At 37.4% G+C, this 19435-nt stretch overlaps 1 protein-coding gene and 1 pseudogene across 7 annotated transcripts in view; one reads left to right on the top strand and one right to left on the bottom strand.

Moving 5' to 3' along the window:
- CDK14 (cyclin dependent kinase 14) overlaps positions 1-19435 on the top strand; it is a 727116-nt gene that overhangs the window by 331800 nt on the left and 375881 nt on the right. The window lies entirely within an intron of this gene.
- Positions 5325-9848, bottom strand: LOC106997545 (nucleolar protein 56 pseudogene; annotated as a pseudogene). The gene has a single exon (XR_013415927.1). The product of XR_013415927.1 is annotated as a nucleolar protein 56 pseudogene (transcript).

Genomic DNA, 19435 nt, shown 5'->3' with positions numbered 1-19435 from the left:
GTGTCTGCCAACTGATATCAACAAAAACTTGTCAAGTGTTAAATCATGCGATTAAAAACTATGAAAATCATATGTTTTCTTTTTTCTGTTAATAATTTTAAAGGATAAAGTTTGTTTTTTAAAATCAAGTAACTGAATTCTTGGCTACTTTAAATTTGTAAAAAATTTATATGACATTTTGTCCTATTTTGTCAACTAGAAATATAAATTGAGATATGATACTTTTATATTTAAGACATTTTAGGAGGATTACATAACCAGTTCTAATCTGAATTCATGTATAACTTCTAAAAATCCCATGGACTTTTTCAGTTCCTACTTTGCCAATCTTTAAAAAATACTATCTCATTTGATTTTCACCAAATCTTGTGTTATATGTAGGTTTTAATATATCCAAGTTACAGATGAGGAAATTGAGGCCTAGATACAAATAAAATGTCCTGTGTTACAAAACCTGCCAGTAAATGGCTGTTACGATTTACACTGGGATTTTTTAAGTGAGGTGTTTGTTCAAAGATAATACCTTCCTCCATTCAAAATTTCTGGGCTAATGTTAAAAAATGATGAGAATTAATAATGTACTTGTAAACGTCTTGTCATGCTAGTAATTAACATAGCTACTATAAGTTGCTTTAAAAAAATGTAACCCATGACCAAGGGGGTGTATCTAAAGTTCAGTTTGACATCTCAAAATCGTTTAATGTAATACCATGTTAATAGAATAAAGTTAAAAAATCACACTATTATTCCAATAGATGTAAAAAAATGTTTGTTATAAAATCTAACACCTATTTATGCTAAAGGCTTAACAAACTTTGAATAGAAAAGAATTTTCCCAACATACACACACACAGTCATATTTGTGTATACTATCAATGAACATGTGGAAAACCAAATTTAGAATACAATACCACTTAAAATCACTTTAAATACTTACAATAAAAAAGAAATACCAAGGGTAATCTAACAAATCATATTTAGAATTTTTGTACTGAAAATTACAAAATCTTGATGGAAAGAAATAAAGGAAGATTAAAATAAATGAAAAGGGGTACCACATTTATGGATTGAAGATGCCGTATTGTTAAGATGAAACCTCACCCCACATTTCTCTGTTGATTTAATGTCACACCTGTCAAAATCCTAGCCAGCTTTTTGTAGAAATTGGCCATCTGAGCTACAATTATATTTCATATATTACATTATATGAAAATGTAATGAACTAGAATTGCCAGAACAGGTTTGAAAATGAACAAAGTAGGAAGACTTACACTACGCAATTTCAGAAACTTTGTATAAAGCTACAGAGATCAAGACCGTATGTTATTGTTGTAAAAATAAACATATTGATTCATGGCATAGAATAGAAAGTTCAAAAATGAACCCTGACATTTGTGGGCAGTTGATTTTTAGTAAGTTGCAAGGCAATTCAATGGAGAAATGATAACTTTTTCAATAAATGATGCTGTGACAATTGGGTATTTAAATGCAAAAAGATATACACCCTTATGTAATAACATACACAAATGTCAACTCAAAATTGATCCAAGACCTCAGTGTAGGAGATAAAAGTTTAAACTTCTGGAAGGAAATCTGGTAGAACATTTTGTGTCCTTGGATTACACAAAGATTTCATAGATATGATAGCAAAAAAACAATATATAAATGAAAATCGATAAATTGGAATTGTCCTCTTAAAAAGACACCATTAAAGAAATGAAAAGGCAAGTCACAAATCGGTAGAAAATATTTCCAAACAATATATTGGATAAAGGATTTATATTGAAAATATATAAAGAAGTCCAAAACTCCACGATGAAAGGACCCCCACAATTTTTTTAAATGGGGAATTTATTTGAATAGATATTTGAGCAAAGAAATATATGAATGGCTAAGACCATGCAATGGTTTTCACAGTTGTTAATCATAAACGACATGAAAATTAGAAACCACAGTGAGCTATTACTGCACACCCAATATAATGGTTATAATTGAGGAGAACAACAATACCAAGTGTTGCATATGGAATAACTGGAACCCTTAAATATTGCTGTTGGGAATATCTGCTTATGGTACACCCACTTTGGAAAACAGTTTGGCAGTTTTTAAAAAGTTAAATATTAAATTACCATATGACCCAGTGACTTCACTCCTGGGTATTGTCTACCCAAGAGAAATGAAAACATACTTCCACATGAAGACATTTACCTAAATGTTTCCAGTATTATTAATGCAGAATAGCCAAAATCCAGAAACAAGTTAAGTGTCCATCAACTGTTGAGATGATAAATAAAATATGGTATATTTGTACAGCAGTAAAAAGGAACTAACTACTGATAACATGTTTGAACCTCATAAACACTATGCTAAGTTAAATACGCTTGGTTGTATATACATACGTTTGTATATGAATACGCTTGCTTGTAGTCCCAGCTACTCGGGAGGCTGAGACAGAAGAATTGCTTGAGCCCAGGAGGCAGAGGTTGCAGTGAGCTGAGTCGCGCCACTACACTCCAGCCTGGGCAACAAAGCGAGACTCTGTCTCAAAAAAAGAAAAAGAAAAAAAAGAAAAGAAAAGAAAAGAAAAAAGACTGATCTTAATGTAGTATAAATAATAGTTAGGGTCCGAAGAATGTAAAACAAACAAACAAATCTGAGTTATGGCACCGGTTGCAAAACTCTGTATATTAAAAAGCACTGAATTTTATACTTACAGTTGATATATTTTATGGTTTGTAAATTATACCTCAACTACATTTTCTCCTGATTTTATTAAAATATATATTCATAGGTTTAGCTGAAAAAGAAGAAAATTGAAGTATTAACATTAGTGATTTAATATCTTTATTTCTCTTTCTTCCAAATTCTCTAAATATGTGTTGTTTTTATTAACAGAAATAAAACTTTTGTTGACTATAACCTTCTGTAACTGATACCTCCTATTCTCAAATATCTTCAAATTTATTAGTAAAGAAATATGTGTAATTGGTTGAATTATAGGACTATAATTACCGAAGTCTGTTGAAGGGAAAGAGTGAGATAGAAACCATGGGTAAATTAAAAGAGCTTTGAAACTGATGGAAGTGGTGGCCCTTGAGTACTGTTACGATCAGTTGGAAGGAAAGTTTCAGGGGTCTCCTGTTGATGCTATGGAGCCTGTCCTGTCATTACAAAAAACATGAGCCACACTTTACATCAGAGCTTTTTTTTTTTTTTTTAAAAAAATTATCATTGCTGTCGATTTTTGACAAACAATTTTAATCACAAAACACTTGTTTAGCGAGAGAAAATAACCCAATATGAGCAAAAAACCAAAATAAAAACCACATTGTGGCCAGGCGTGGTGGCTCAATCCTGTAATCCCAGCACTTTGGGAGGCTGAGGCAGGCAGATCACTGAGGTTAGGAGTTCGAGACCAGCCTGGCCAACGTGGTGAAACCCCATCTCTACTAAAAATACAAAAATTAGCCAGACATGGTGGCACACAATCCCAGCTACTGGGGAGGCAGGAGAATTGCTTGAACCTGTGAGGCGGAGGTTGCAGTGAGCCAAGATCGTGCCACTGCACTCCAGCCTGGGTGACAGAGCAAGATTCTGTCTCATAAGAAACAAACAAGCAAAACATATTGAGTAACTTATGCAGCCAAGAAGCTGATTGTAAATGGCAACTGACAAGTTGAACTTTTATGATTCCATAATGGAGAAGCGGCCAGAGAAGCTACATCTCAGAAGAAGGACTCTCTTGCCTTTTTAAAGTTTTAGTCTTCCCATGCCTTCCTCAGCTCTGCTTTGACCATCCTTTAAGGTCATGTTAGTGCTGCCTCTTCCCTGAAATCTTTCTGGCTTTCACAGAAACAGTCTTTTTCCTTCTGTATACTTTTTGTTTGTTTTTGTTGTTGTTGTTTTGCTTGTGTACACTTACCTTTTAGCACTTACTACATTGTACTTTATGATACAGTCAATTGTGTTCAATTATAAACTATTGCCAACTTCTTAGGGCTTTATGTTCTTAGGGTTGTGGTATGAATCAAGCACTGACTAGTCATATCCCAGCTGTTTCCCTATTGCCATCTAAATGGAACTAACCCAGAGTGCAGTTTGTGTTTCAATAGAATTTAAGCAATAATGAAAAGGGCCATACCAACAAACATATGAAAAAAAAAACTCATCATCACTGGTCAATAGATAAATGCAAATCAAAACCGCAATGAGATATCATCTCTCGCCAGTTAGAATAACGATCATTAAAAAGTCAGGAAACAATAGATGCTGATGAGGCTGTGGAGAAATAGGAACACTTTTACGCTGTTGGTGGGAATGTAAATGAGTTCAACCATTCTGGAAGACAGTATGGCAATTCCTAAAGGACCTAGAACCAGATATACCATTTGACCCAGCAATCCCATTACTGGATATATACCCAAAGGATTATAAATCATTCTACTATAAAGACACATATACACAGATGTTTATTGTGGCACTATTCACAATAGCAAAGACTTAGAACCAACCCAAATGCCCATCAGTGATAGACTGGATAAAGAAAATGTGGCACATATATACCATGCAATACTATGCAGCCATAAAAAAGAATGAGTTCATGTCCTTTGCAGGGACAAGGATGAAGCTGGAAGCCACCATTCTCAGCAAACTAACACGGGAACAGAAAACCAAACACTGCATGTTCTCGCTGATAACTGGGAGTTGAACAATGAGAACACATGGACACAGGGAGAGGAACTTCACACACTGGGGCCTTTCGGGGGATGCGGGGCAAGGGGAGGGAGAGAATCAGGACAAACACCTAATGTATGTGGGGCTTAAAACCTAGATAACAGGTTGATAGGTGTGGCAAACCACCATGGCACATGTATACCTATGGAACAAACTTGCATGTTCTGCACATGTATCCCAGAACTTAAAAAAAAGAAAAAAGGGCCATAGTGGTTTCTGAATGAAAAGAGTTAGAGATCACTGGTGTGGTCATGGAAGAAATGGGATTTGGACTGAGGCTTCGAACGCAGGTAGAATTCCTATAAGCATAAATAAACAGAGGAAGACATAACTGTTAGGGCAGCTGGCTGGAGTAGGACTAATACTTCCACTCCGCACCACCCAACACCACCACCAGTTTTGCTGGCATAGAGAGAATTAAATCTCTTGCTAGTAGGGTGTGTGGGTTGCTCCTGAAAGTTTTCTAATGAAAACTCTAGCTGCTAAGGTGTTCACTGTTATTCTAACAAAAAGATAATCTGGGTATTGTTCTGTGCAGTGCCAGTTTCTAGGACTTATTTTCTTTTTTTTTTTTTTTTTTTTTTTTTTTGGTGAATTTGTTTTTATTGGAGAACAGGGCACAGGGTGGAAGATGTCACCTTGGGCTATGGTATGTCCCACCTCCCAGAGAATGTCCGTTTGCATTCTGATCTTCCTGGGATGCTTTATGGAACTTTTTCTTCTTCTTGGAGCTGCTCTTGCCAGCTGCCTCTTCAGGCCCACTGCTGATTGGCTCCTCTTTGGAGAATTTCCTCTTTTTCTTGGAGCCATTTCTGTGGCCTGCCTTTTTGGGGTCATTAACTGTTTCCTCCTTGGGTGAAGACTTCTTCCTCTTGGGAAGACTGGTGCTGCCAGCGGTCTCTTCAAGATCACTACTCATCAACTCCTCCTTGGAAAAAGATTTCTTTTTCTTGGGTTTGGAGAAAGAGATAGATGGGTCTTCCATTCCATTCTCCTGAGGAACCTCCTGGGGCTTTTGCTTTTTCTTCTTTTTGGGTTTTTCACTCGTCTCCTCACACTCCTCTGGAGTACTACTGCTGTTTTCTGAAGATGCGAGGGCAAGTGCAGCCAGCCGTTTCTTTTCCTTCTTTAAGCGTTTCTTCTGTTTCTCCAGCTTCCTAGTAATCTCAGCAGCCACTTCCTCTGCCTGAACCATTGCTTCCTTCATGACATCCAGATTCTTTCGTGGTATCTCTCCAGTCTCATAGAAGGACAGTCGCTCTTCAACTTGTTCTCGAAGCTTCTCCCCAAATACACTCGTGGGCACCTCAGAGAAGCAATCGATTCGTGAGGCAGTACTGCATTTGTTTGCCAGGTATCAGGAGATGCGGCCTTTGTTCTTGGCAGCTGCTCGGCCAATGAAGGTGGAGTGGAAAATGAGTCCATATTTTGGTGTGTTACCCCTTGTCTTCAGGGCTCTGGAGACTTGGTCCCTTTGCTGGGCCCTGGGAATCACTCAGACACCAGGACTGGCCATCAAGACTTATTTTCTTTATACTTGTTGTTTGTTACTATTCCTTTTGTTCTTTGGGCATGAGTTTAATTATTGACACTGGATCATTAATGTTGCCAGGGCATTTGAGATGATTGGTCAGGAGACCCAGGGATCTCTAAGAAAATGTCATCCTGGGAAAGAGGAGATAGAACAAGATATTGAAGACTGTCCAGTTCAGGGATATTAGTAAATTCTGAGAAAGATTTGAGTATCTTCAGCGAGGGTGAGTTTGAGGTTGATAGGACTGCATACAGAAACAGGGAAGTCAGAAGTGGCTACAGTTTTAGGTCCAAAGTGACTGAATTCATGTGATATGTACGGAAACTGAGGTGATAACCATTTATCCCAGTAAATCACTGAATCAGAGGATATAAAAGCTGAAAAGAGCATTAGTGATATAATCTGTTCCCACCATTTTACAAGAGAACAACTGAGTCCTAGAGAGAGTAGGTAGTTTGAACTACCAAGATCAGGAGTGAAAGTCGTGTGAGTCATCAATGTAGAGAAGATGTTCAGAGATCTGGCAGTGAATCACTTCTTTAAAATACAGCTCTCACTGCAGATTATATCTGATCTTGGTGTGAAGCGCCAAAAAAACCCCACATCATTCAGATCTCTATGTATTTTATATTTTCTCCTGACATTTTGGAATGTGGTGGAACTCTTCAAAAGACCATCAGATAATTCCTATTTTAATTTTATAAAAGGAAAATTAATAGCATATGTGGGAAAAATGTGCCATATAGTATATTATGGGAAAAGTGTAGAAGTAGAGAGTTAAGGGAAATTTTAGTATGGGTCATTTATATATTTTGGACACGTGCCATTTCAGTCAAGTCCCTGAGTATACCCGTAAGAATCGAATTGATAATCGTACTTTTAAAAACCCTAGCAACTTGAACAGGACCCAAGAAAAACAATTAAAGAAAATAATAAGCCAGAACTTGGCAGTGGTTCTGTTATCTGTGAGCTTGACACTCTTTCCTTTTTGTCCTAAAGTTTCAGACTGGAATGGGCAGGAATCAGCAGCAGGGGTCAGTTTTAATGATGCTAACTTGGTTTCACAAAAGTATTTAGGATTATAAAATTTTCTTAATAGAGACTGAGATTAGTTTTTCTGTAGGGTTTTTTGTTTGTTTGTTTTAAGAATTGATCCAGTTTCTATGATGAACAGTAGATTGGTGGAGCTGACTTATTTAGAATGACCTGTGTAATATTTTTTTTAAAGTTCTAAATGCATAGTAGTCACTTAGTAAGTGGTTGTCTCTGTTGTTACTTTCTAAATGCCTTTAATTAAATTGTAAGATTGTAAGCCATTAGGAAGCAGTTCAACATTTCTACTCTCTCAGGGACTTCCAAGGTTTATTTGGATCTGGAGTAGCTCTTCTCCTCTGCCTGTTTTATGTTAACACATTTGGGTTATTCCAGATGGTTCATGGTGGGTAAGAGAACCAATCTCCCACCATCTACCCTTTCTAACCAGCAGACTGTAAACCCACAGAATTGATTATCAGACAGAATCATACCTAAGTCCATCTGACTTTTGAAGCACAGCTCTTAACACTAGGAAGTGCCACTTCCCAGAGGCAGGATTTTAGAGGTTAAGACTTAACTCTAAAGTGATTTGCTAGTTGATTGGCCAGAGCTGCAGACCAGTACCCCAACTCCTGCTGCAGATTTCCTTTCTTAGTCAAATGCACACAGTCCTCTCTAGCATAACTGTGAATGTGTTAGAAAACAATCAAAACTTGTCTGGCAGTGATTCACACATAACCAATTAAATCCTGGAAAAATGGATTAACCAGATATTAAACATTTTGCTGTTTCATAGGCAATTAATATAGTGGAACTTATTTACATCACACGTGATGGAAAAATTAGTGCAAAAGAAAATATTTTTAAGTTGTTACCTTATCGGGAGAGCTAAATCAAACTGAAAATGAGAAAACATGAAAGTTCAACTGTCAACCACACACATTTGTTTACGTATGGATGCTTAAATGTTTTCAGAATTGGGGAATCACTGGCAGTTTAGCTACAACTTGAATAACTGTACTTCTAGATACTTCTTATATTCCCAGAAGATTTCTGCCTCACTAATAGCTTATGGAAAATACTTGGCCAATAAGCCCATGCTATTATAATTTCAGATTTACTGAAACTATTAAAAATGAAGTCAAAAATATTCTGAATAAGCAATGAGTGATAGTAAATTTGGTTTATTAGGAATAATTTCCTCTCAACTTTGAAATTTATGTATGTTATGGAAAATTACTGGCATTGAATTTGCAGTGTTTAATAGGAAGTCCCGCCTTCTTTAAGTAAAACATTCATTAATCTGAAATGTTTTCCATAAAACAAAGTCTTAAAACCCACAAAGAGCAAATGACCAATATTTTCTCTCTCTCTGTGTGTGTGTGTGTGTGTGTGTATACATATATGTATATAAAATTTGTTACTGAAACTTTTTATTTGCTGCCATAATATTATACATATTTGCTGTATTTGGAGTAAAAATATGACTTGAGAAATATATGGGCATTTTTTTTTTAGTGATTTGATAAACCCGTGTATTGCTTTTGGGCTTCATAAAGCATCTAGACAAATTCTTTAAGTACAGTGTTATATTGTTGTGGTCTGTGCGTGGAGTTGTTACTGGAAACTTTATGTGTCATTGGAGAGCAATACATAGCCTTTTCTATTTCAGAGATGAAGTATAATACAAAAGCAGATTTGAGATGACAGTCAAGAACTGAAATTTTCAAACCTCTAGACTTTTTGAATGAAGAATGTGTATTTTTCTTTGTTTACAGTGAAGTAACTGACATAATTTGTTATGCATATGTGATCCAGAAGGTATCTAGCAAGTGTTCTTTAATGCTAATATTTCCAGGTTACAGTTCCTTTCTGTTTACATGCACATAAATATGCACATTGACACATTTCTGCAAATGAAATGCCTATTTTAGGTAACTCATGTTTACTAACTGCAATTTGTGTTTTACATTTCCCTTTGGAGATTTTTTTTTAAATTTCATGGAAAGAAACATGTAGAAAATTGTGTTCTTTTTAATTACTGTAGGCCCGATTGAGTTCATGGAATGACCCTAAGCAATTTGTATTCTTTAGAGAAAAGAGAGAAGACATTTCTTGAAGATTTTAAATGGTCATGTAAAAATGCATATATTAATGTAGAAAACCAGTTTTTTGATAGCTTTCAGTTTTGTGAGAAATGTTAACCTTCCTCCAGTAGGAAGAGGAGGATTTGCAGTACTTAACATTTCCTTTTCTCTGAATGGGCAACAGAGTTATCATCTTTTAGACAATTTTGGTAAAATAATTTAATCAGGACTCAATAAGTTAAGAAAGTAACAGTAATTCAAGCCTAGGAATTAATCGTCTGTAGAATAGTTCAAATAAATACTAGAATGTTTTAAAGGTTATCAGTGACCTTTCCAAATTTTTGGTGATCCTTAACATCATTTTGTCATTTGACACCATTTGCTACTACCACTGAACAATGGTCTCTTTCCGTAGTTTCATTATGCCACACGTTCCTGAGGTTTTTGCATCCCCACCCCCACTTTTTTGTATTTGAAGTTCCAAGGGTTGCCAGATTAGATTTTGTATGCCCATTTAAATTTGAATTTCATATAAGAAGTTAATAATTTTTTTAGTATAAGTATGACCCTGGCAGCATTTAACTGGGCATCCTGTATTTTTATTTGCTAAATATGGCATCTTGAAGTCCTTTCTCTTCTCTAAGAAGGTTTTCCCCTCTTTCTGCTTCCTTGGGCATCCCACCAATCCATAACCTTGATTTTCTTTACCTCCTCATGAGAGTGCATTGATGTGGGTTGGCTCTATGTCCCCACCCAAATCTCATCTCAAATTGTAATCCCCACATATCAGAGGAGGGGTCTGGTGGGAGATGATTGGATCATGGAGTGGATTTCTCCCTTGCTCTTCTTGTGATAATGAGTGACTTCTTATGAGAGCTTTTGGTTTAAAAGTGTGACATTTCCTTGCCTTGCTCTGTCTCTTCTGCCACCATGTAAGATATGCCTTGCTTCTCCTTCACCTTCTGCTGTGACTGTAAGTTTCCTGAGGCCTCCCCAGCTGTGTGGAACTGTGAGTCAATTAAACTTCTTCTCTTTACAAATTACCCAGTCTAATATAGTTCTTTATAGCAGTGTGAAAACAGACTAGTACATGCATCTAACCTTATGGAACAAGTTGTCACCTCTTTGTGCTGATTTCCAGCCCACATCTCTAACCTTGACTGATTTAGCCCCAAATTTCAGAAAACCTCCTACAACTCTAGTTGCATGTGGTGCTGCTGTCTCCAACTAAACCATGACCAAACCGAACTCTGTTTTGAATGCTCCAGACCAAGTATCCCATTGCCTTCAGGGTTAACATTGTTTTCATTAACTGAAAGATATCAGTTTCTCAGGTTGATGTGCCAGGGTCATGTTAGACCCTCCTCACAAGACGTCTCTCAACATGTTTGTAGAGTTTTCATCAAAATGGCTACCACTTCAATGTGTGCCTTTTCAGCTTCATTGCTGTTATCCTATTCAGTTATAAAGTAGTGATGGTTCTTGGAATAGGTTTGTTTCTGGGCCCTTCTGATTATATGTCCCTTCTTTCACATTCCTCTACATTCTACTGCTAGATTAGTCTTCTTTCAACACAGTCTCTTAGATCATGTTCCCTGGAAACCTATGCTGCATGCAGGTTTATTGGAGAATGATTCAGGAGACACAGCTGTAAGGAAGTGAGGAAGGCAGGGTTGGGCAGAGAGAGTTGATCCACATGAAGTTGTACCTAAGACCTCAGGTGATCCTACAGAGTGTTCCACAGCTGGGATTAACTTTTAGATTTGACAAAAATTGAGGCCAAGCGCCAGGCCATTATACCACACCATGCTCTCCTGAGTGACCTCTGAGGTCCATTTCAGAGGCCCTCTAATTTCTTTGCTCATGTGGTTGTCCTTTGCTCTGTAACTGCCCTATGAGTCTCCTCCTCTCTGCCTCCTCAAGGGCCTGGCTATGAGCAACTCACCCCATGAGAGGAGGCAGAAATTGGGGGAGGCTTCCGCAGCTAAGATCTCTTTCCACCAAATGATACAACTGTGAAGTAGCTGAAGAATGGGTCTGTTGGCACCAAAGAGGGTTGTGAGCTGAGCTCCACGATGTTTACCACAATCACTGTCGACATTTCACTTTCCTGCTTAGAGACCTTTGGTGGATTCTCTACACTGCTTTATCAAGGTAAATGTTACTATTAGATTTCAAGGGTCCCTTCATTATCTGACCCCACCTTGCCTTGTCACTGAACCCAATTTCTCTCTATATTCAGTGTCTCCTTCTAGTCTATTAAGGGTTACTCCAACCTGGAAGGTCTGCTCTTTAGCTTCCTTGAGACACCTGTCCACTCATTGTCCATGCTGTACCTTCGTTCAGACCTCAAGCCTTTGCTTCTGCTATCCTTTCTTCTGGAATGTCCCCTCTTCTCTAAGTCTTCTGTTCATCTTTAATCCCCTGTGGGTGAATCAATCCTGCTTATTATTAATACTGTGCAATTCTATTGTTCATTGTATACTAGCGCTTACTTTTTCATTAGCTCCATGTATGCTGTTCTTGTCTTCAGTAGTTATTTTGGAAGGTGAGACTTTTTTTTTGGTATTTTTGGCAGCATCTAGCAGAATTTTAGGCTCATAGTAGTGAATCAATGACTATTTTACTCCTTGATTATATTTGTATGTGGCACGTCCAAAATATTAATACTGAGAGTGGTGAGATAAGATGGAGAGAGTTTTCTAGTAAGATTGTATTTGAGCTCAATTGGTGAACTTCCCTGAAAGAATTGCAGAGTTTCATGTGTGTGTCGGTTTGGGTGGCTCCTACATGGACAATCTGAAATAAGAGCATGAATTAACAGCTGCTGTTTCCCTCTCCTCTTATCTCAGTTTAGTCTCCCACATCGTGCTGGGACCTTTGCAGACTTGGAGTCTCTACTATGTGATTCCAGCCCACCTTTGGGAGTTCACTTCCTGTCCTGTTGCCCAGTGCTGTGCTCCTCTCCACTCCTTGCCTCCCTTTGCTGCCCAGTAACTCTCTTCCCTTACCTGCAGAGCAGCCTTTGCCCTGGACATTAGTGCTGTGCTCTGACTCTTCTTGGCCAATTCTCCCCTTCAAAACTTAGGTGGATTAATGAATGAACTACATTTACATACAGCAAAACATAATGTTGGCTGAAAAAAGGCAGACACAAAAGAGCACATAATGATTGTTGCTAAAATGGACAAAACTAATATCTGGTGTTATAATCAGGATAGTAGTAACTCGTGGAAGGGGCAGTCTTTAGAAGGGACTATGAAAAGGCTTCTAGAATGCTAGGAATCTTTTATTTCTTGACCAGGTGCAGATTCCATGGATGTGTAATGCTTGCACTGTGTACTTATGATTTGTGCTTCCTTGTATGTGTGTTATACTCTGACAAAAAGTTTTAAAATCATTTCTCGGCTTGGTAAACTGATCACTTTATAAACTCTCCAGTGAACAGGGGCTAGTGTGTACTAATTGGGAGGTAATAGAAATAGAGGAATCATAAAGTTGGCCCTCTGTGTCCACCCTCTTTATGGTGATTCTGGGGAGGACTTGGAGGCTGTCAAGCTCATCCAGATGCTTCTGGATATTAGCATACAGTAATTACATTCATGTTCAAAGTCTTACATTTTTCTTCTAATAGAGCCAAGCTACCAGATTATTTTTCTTTATGTCATGTTAATTCCTTCTCCCCAAAGGAGATATCTACTCTTTATCTTCAGAAATAAAGAATAGTTGATTTTGCATTTTGTTAAGTATTCTAGATAGAATGACAATTTCTGTTTTGAGAAGTAATTTCCCATTGAATCTTCAAACTGACTGGGAAAGAAAGATTGAGGTAGAGGTAACAATTCTGATTGTTATTTCTCACTACATCCCTCAATTTGAGGGACAAAGGCTTCCAGCACAGAAAGAAGAAGCCCTGTTGGGTTTTTTTCACTTTGACATGGGTGGTGTAAATTAATGTGATCAAATTGGAAATGTGCAGGAACAGAAGTGCATGCAGCAAGTTGTAGTAGGAGGGAGTAGGTATTTTGGATCAACCAAACCTAGTCTCCAGGCTGGGCGCTGACACTTAGTCAGTGTGTGAACTTAGGTATACTGTCTAACCTTTCCTCGAACAGAGTGGTAACATGCCCTCTCCCTGTGCCAGGTTCTTGTGCAGACTAGACACCCTGAGTATGAAGCTGCAGATTTGGACTGTGATGGTTACTGCCATTGTGACATGGGACTAGAACAGAGAGGACACACATTTTTACATTGTTGTTTTGAATGCACAGTATTTCGATATTCTATATAGATGGCACATAGTAGGCACTTTTCATATGTCTGGGAAGTAAAAATAAATACAAGGAAACAATTCCTGCTCTCCAAAAAATAACTCAAAATTTTGGGAAAGAAAACAATTTTAGGGCCATATATTGGCAAGTAGTACAAAATCTTTCATAAATACAAAGGGACTCTGAAGCGAATGAAGATGCTTGTGATGTGAACTTTGTCAGGAAGGGCTAACAGATGTAGGTGTGACTGAAGCTTAATTTTGGAAAATCAGTCATAATGACAATAGACAATGTTGATTCTACATGGTCTACATTCGAGCTGGGCACTTGACTTCCTGCTTTACATGTGTTATATCCTCTAATCCACACAACTACTCTGGGAAGAGTAGCTGCCAGCGTGATCTCCATTATAGGTGAGAAAACCAAAGCTTCAGGAGAAGAATGTCACTTACCAAGAGCCACACAGTTAGTGGAATGGGGCAGGTGTCTGTATCCAAAAGACCTTGTAGCCATCTGCATCATCCTAAGAGTGAACATGGTGTTTGTAGGGTATGGTACCAAAGTGGTTTTGGAAACAGTTGCTCTCAGGAAGCTGTGACTCAGTTGGAGAATTAATAATTCTACCTCTGTAGTCTTAAATCTCAGCAGAAGAGTAGCTCACAAATGGTTATATCAAGGAGGGGGAATAATGTGGATGTGGAGTGAGAACTGGTTTTAAGTTGCTGCTACTCATTATGTGTTGTGCAGCCCTGGATAAGTTACTCAACAAAACTGAGCATCTGTTTCCTTAAAATATCCTTAAACAGGGGAGAGAGATAATATACTTTACTATTTTTGCTCTATGGGGCTATTGTAATGATCTGGTGGATTTATGAAATTGTCAAGTGCTGCAAGGCAAGTTATTTTTGTTAATAGTTTAAGTAATAGATGTGGTGATGCTAATACTAATATGATGATATAGCATTATTTTAATAACTTAAAATAATAATAAAAATAGACAATACTCGCTTGGAGTCAGATGGCCACAGGGATTTGAATTGCCTTTTGCTGGCAATATTTCAAATACTTGCTGATGAAGTTGTTGTGGTAGATTCGTAGTTTGTGTCCTTGGCTCAGACAAGCAATTAAATTCTCCTCAGGAAATTATGAAAGGTTGCCTTTGGTTGTACAGCCTATGCTGTTGAAATTTTGGCTTCAGTTCAGGATTCATGGACAAATTAACATCTGAATCACTTGAGACCTTTTCATGAAGAATAGGATTATGCATATAACTAAAGCTTATGTGCATAGCTAAAGTGACTTGAGTTTCACAATGAAGCCGGGAGATGGAGACTGTACTCCCGTACTCTGAGTCACCTGCTGCAGGGCAGCCATCTATGGGGCTGTGATGGTGTTTATATGTAAGTGAGCATCTGACTTGGTTGGAGCTTGCTGATTTAATGGAGGATGCCTCCAGTCTAGCAAGTGAGGTTTGTAAAGGGCCCCGTAGGACCCTCCAGGAAAACTTATGTATAAAGGAGAATTATACTCATTTGCAAATCATTTAAGTAAAATGCCCATGAAAATCAGTAATACCATAGTTTGTTTCTAAAAAGTAAACCTGAATACTTTTAGAGGGACTTCAGTGCTAGAAAACATTTATTTCCTACTTAGAGTGGTCATTACCTTTGTCTGCCTTGCTGTGGTATAAGTAATGTAATTGTATATACAAACTGTTATCGTGATGGGGATTATTATTAATTTCTTTGTATAACCTTAAAAATATGGCTTATTATACAAATTATACCAAATATAGTTCTTACTAACATGATTTCAGGGTAGTGTGAAGCTGAATTTTAGGGATTTGGGAAATAAATGTGAATTATTTTTATTAAGCTGTTTTGCTAAGATGACTAATTCTGGTTGACAATTTCTGTATCATAGATCTACTTATTATTTAAAACTTTTATTACTCATGTTTTTGAAAAGATTCTTTGAGGATAGATTAAGTGAAAATGACCACACAGAGTAGTGTGGTAGTTGTGTCTTTTTTAGTCAAAAATTTCTAGCAGTTTTAGTTTTAAAGATTTGATTAGTCATCTGGATAGAAATTTCAATAAATTGCGTTTGCAATTATAGCTATCTTAGAAGAATTTCTTCCAGAGAAATTGAGTAAGAATGCCAATTAATTCCAGCTGTTGGAGTGAATTGTATGTAGAATATCTATGAGTTCAACCATCAGTAAACTAGGAGAAAACTCTTAAATGTTATAATTTCACAATCAAAAACCTTTGTAACCATTAGTCCACTCATTAGACTGAATTACTGAACGAAGCATTAGTTTCTTCAGTATTTATTTATTTATTTATTTATATTTATTTTTTTGAGATGGAGTCTCACTCCTGTTACCCAGGCTGGAGTGCAGTGGAGTGATCTTGGCTCATTGCAACCTCCGCCTCCCAGGTTCAAGAAATTCTCCTGCCTCAGCCTTGCGAGTAGATGGGACTACTGGTGCCCACCCCCACTCCTGAGTAATTTTTGTATTTTTATTAGAGACAGGGTTTCACCACATTGGCCAGGCTGGTCTTGATCTCCTGACCTCGTGATTCGCCCGCCTTGGGTTTCCAAAGTGCTGGGATTACAGGCATGAGCCACTGCGCTCGGCCTCTTCAGTTTATTTTTCAAGAGCTCAGTATCCCTGGCACTGTTGGCCATCTCTGTGGAGATACTAGTTCTAGTAGGAAGGCAAGGTTGGGGGAGTTTTTTGTTTTTATAAAAAGGCTTAATTTTTAATTAAAAAAAATTTTAAATTATGTTTTTTTCATTACACTTGCATAGTCAGTTATGTGTGTGTGTTTTAATTGACTTTATTTTTTAGAATTGTTTTAGGTTTACAGAGAAATTGAGTAGAAAGTCCAGGGATACCATATACTTCTTTTCCCTGGCACACAGTTCCCTTTATTATTAACATCTTGTATTATTGTGGTACATTCATTACAACTGATGAACAAAATTTATGGATTAATATTATCTAAAGTGCAGAGCTTACATTAGGGTTCACTCTGTTGTATAGTTCTTTGGGTTTTGACAAATGCATAATGTGTGTATCTACCATTACAGTATCATGCAGAATACTTCCATTGCTGCCCAAACCCCCCACCCCGGCTGCCTGTCCCTGTCTTCCACCTATTTACACCCTTCTTATACCCATCCCAATCCCTGTCAACCACTGATGTTTCTGTCTCAATAGTTTTGTCTTTTCTAGAATGTCATACAGTGGAACCATAGACCGTATAGCCTTTTCCTATTGGCTTCTTCCACTCAGCAATTTGCATTTAAATTTCCTGTATGTGTTTTTATGAATTGATATCTTTTTTCTTTTTGTCATGGAATAATATTCTATTGTGTGGATGTACCACAGTTTATTTATTTATTTACCTGTGGAAGGACATCTTGGTTGCTCCCAAGTTTTGCTAATTATGAATAAAGCAGCTATACACATTCATGTGCAAGTTTTTGTGGGAATGTACATTTTCAACTCATTTGAATACTTAATTTCTATTTACCTATCGTTGAGAACAAGTAGACACTGAATATATAGATGAGGGTCAAGAAAAACACACCATTCCTGTGAGAGTAAGAGGTAGTGGAAGATAGAACATGGAGGGTTTAAAGTGTGGGTCCTGCAGAAATGCCAACCTGTCTCCTGCCAGGACCATGGGGAGAAACTGGGAGGACATTTTTCTTCTTGGTTACATTTCAGAATAATCTAGAGGAGTACCAATTAAACAGCCTTAATCAGTTCCAATTTTTGAGCTAGTTAGTTCAATTCTCAGAAACACTTTTAAAATACATTTATAAATTTAATATATTTGGTTTTTTAAAAACCTTCAAATGCCTTGATCTAACAACCAGAACTTCTCTATGTAATAGCTTAAATCGCTCTTCTTGTAAACCCAATAAAACAAAGTTTATAAATGTAGTTTCTCTTAAGTATTCTAGTATTAGTGGGAACCTAGTAAAATTCTTTTATGTCTTTCAATTTAAAAATCACAACTGAAAATAAAAGATATTGAAATTACGTACATAGTCTATTACTATATCAAACTGTCTAAACGTAATACTTTATCAACTAAATATGAAACCTGTCCAGATGATTACACATTGATTCCTAAACTTAACCTCAGAGGTTTAAATACTGTGCGTTTGCTTTAAAATCATCATGTCTGTATTTAAAACTAAATATTTCCAGAGTCCTTGTCACCCAGAGTGATTTATTGTTCTCATTTCTGGAAGTGGTATTGTTTTATACAGTGGGTTAGGTAACTTACCAGCCAGTGATCTGAGACCTGGTGGAGATCTGCCATGTGGACCCAGCAGTAATCTCTCTCCCAGCCATTGACAGATGCCCGACACCATTTTGTATAGCCAATATCACTATCAGAGGATTCTAAGTCTCTACCTTTAAGCAAATTATTTTATCTCATTTGAATCTGCTTTCTTCTGAATCTGGAGGCACCTAACTTCTTTCAGCTAATCTCTTTAACTTCTCATTGAATTCTCTATTTGTTTAATATTTTTTTCCCTATTGGTTAGGTTACAACTCTTAAAACTTTTGAAATCTAATATTACTGAATTCTCCAGATCTCTCACACCTCTGTCTCTGTAGCTATACTGCTAAGATCTTGCTAATGACAGCTATGTCTAACTGAGTTTCCTATGGAGACACTCATCTGCTTGTTGAATTACTTACTGACAGAACAGTAACCATGAATCATACGTATTAAGGAAAAGTAAAAAAATTATACTCTTTTACAATTCAGATGTTTGAGGTCTCTGTTGACATATTCTATATGAATGTATCCTGTATGTGGCAGAATGAGTTTCAAATACAACTAAAGGCTTTTAACAAAAGTTTCATTATGAAGTACTGTATTAGTCCGGTTTCATACTGCTATAAAGAACTACTGGAGATTGGGCAATTTATAAACAAAGGAGGTTTGATTGACTCACAGATCTGCATGACTAGGGGAGGCCTCAGGAAACTTATAATTATGACAGAAGGGGAAGCAAGTCACATCTTACATGGCAGCAGGAGAGAGAAACAGAGAGTGAAGCGGGAAGTGCTACACTCTTAAACCATCAGCTCTTGTGAGAATTCACTCACTATCATGAGCACAGCATGAGGGAAACTACCCCCATGATCCAGTAACCTCCAGTGACCAGGTCCCTCCAGTGACAATGTAGGTATTACAATCTGAGATGGGATTTGGGTGGGGAGACAGCCAAACCATGTCATTCTGCCCCTGGCCCCTCTCAAATCTCTTGTCTTTCTTGCATTTCAGAACCCATCATGCCTTCCCAACAGTCCCCCAAAGTCTTAACTCATTCCAGTACTAACTCAAAAGTCAAAGTCCAAAGTCCCATCTGACACAAGCAAATCCCTTCTGACTATGAGCCTGTAAAATTGAAAACAACTTAGTTACTTCCAAGATACAATGGGGGTACAGGTGTTGGGTAAATGTTCCCATTCCAACAGGGAGAAATTGGCCAAAACCTAGGGGCTACAGGCCCCATGAAAATCTGAAACTCAGCAGGGCAGTCATTAAATCCTTTTTTTTTTTTTTGAGATGGAGTCTCACTCTGTCTCCTAAACTGGAGTGCAGTGGTATGATTTTGGCTCACTGCAACCTCCACCTTCCAGGTTCAAGCAATTCTCCTGACTCAGCCTCCCAAGTAGCTGGGACTACAGGTGCATGCCACCACAACCAGCTAATTTTTGTATTTTTAGTAGA

This window comes from Macaca mulatta, chromosome 3 (assembly GCF_049350105.2).
Source record: "Macaca mulatta isolate MMU2019108-1 chromosome 3, T2T-MMU8v2.0, whole genome shotgun sequence".
In the NCBI taxonomy this organism is placed as follows: domain Eukaryota; kingdom Metazoa; phylum Chordata; class Mammalia; order Primates; family Cercopithecidae; genus Macaca; species Macaca mulatta.
Note: the sequence above shows the minus strand (reverse complement) of the source record. Positions and strands in the feature narration are given on the sequence as shown.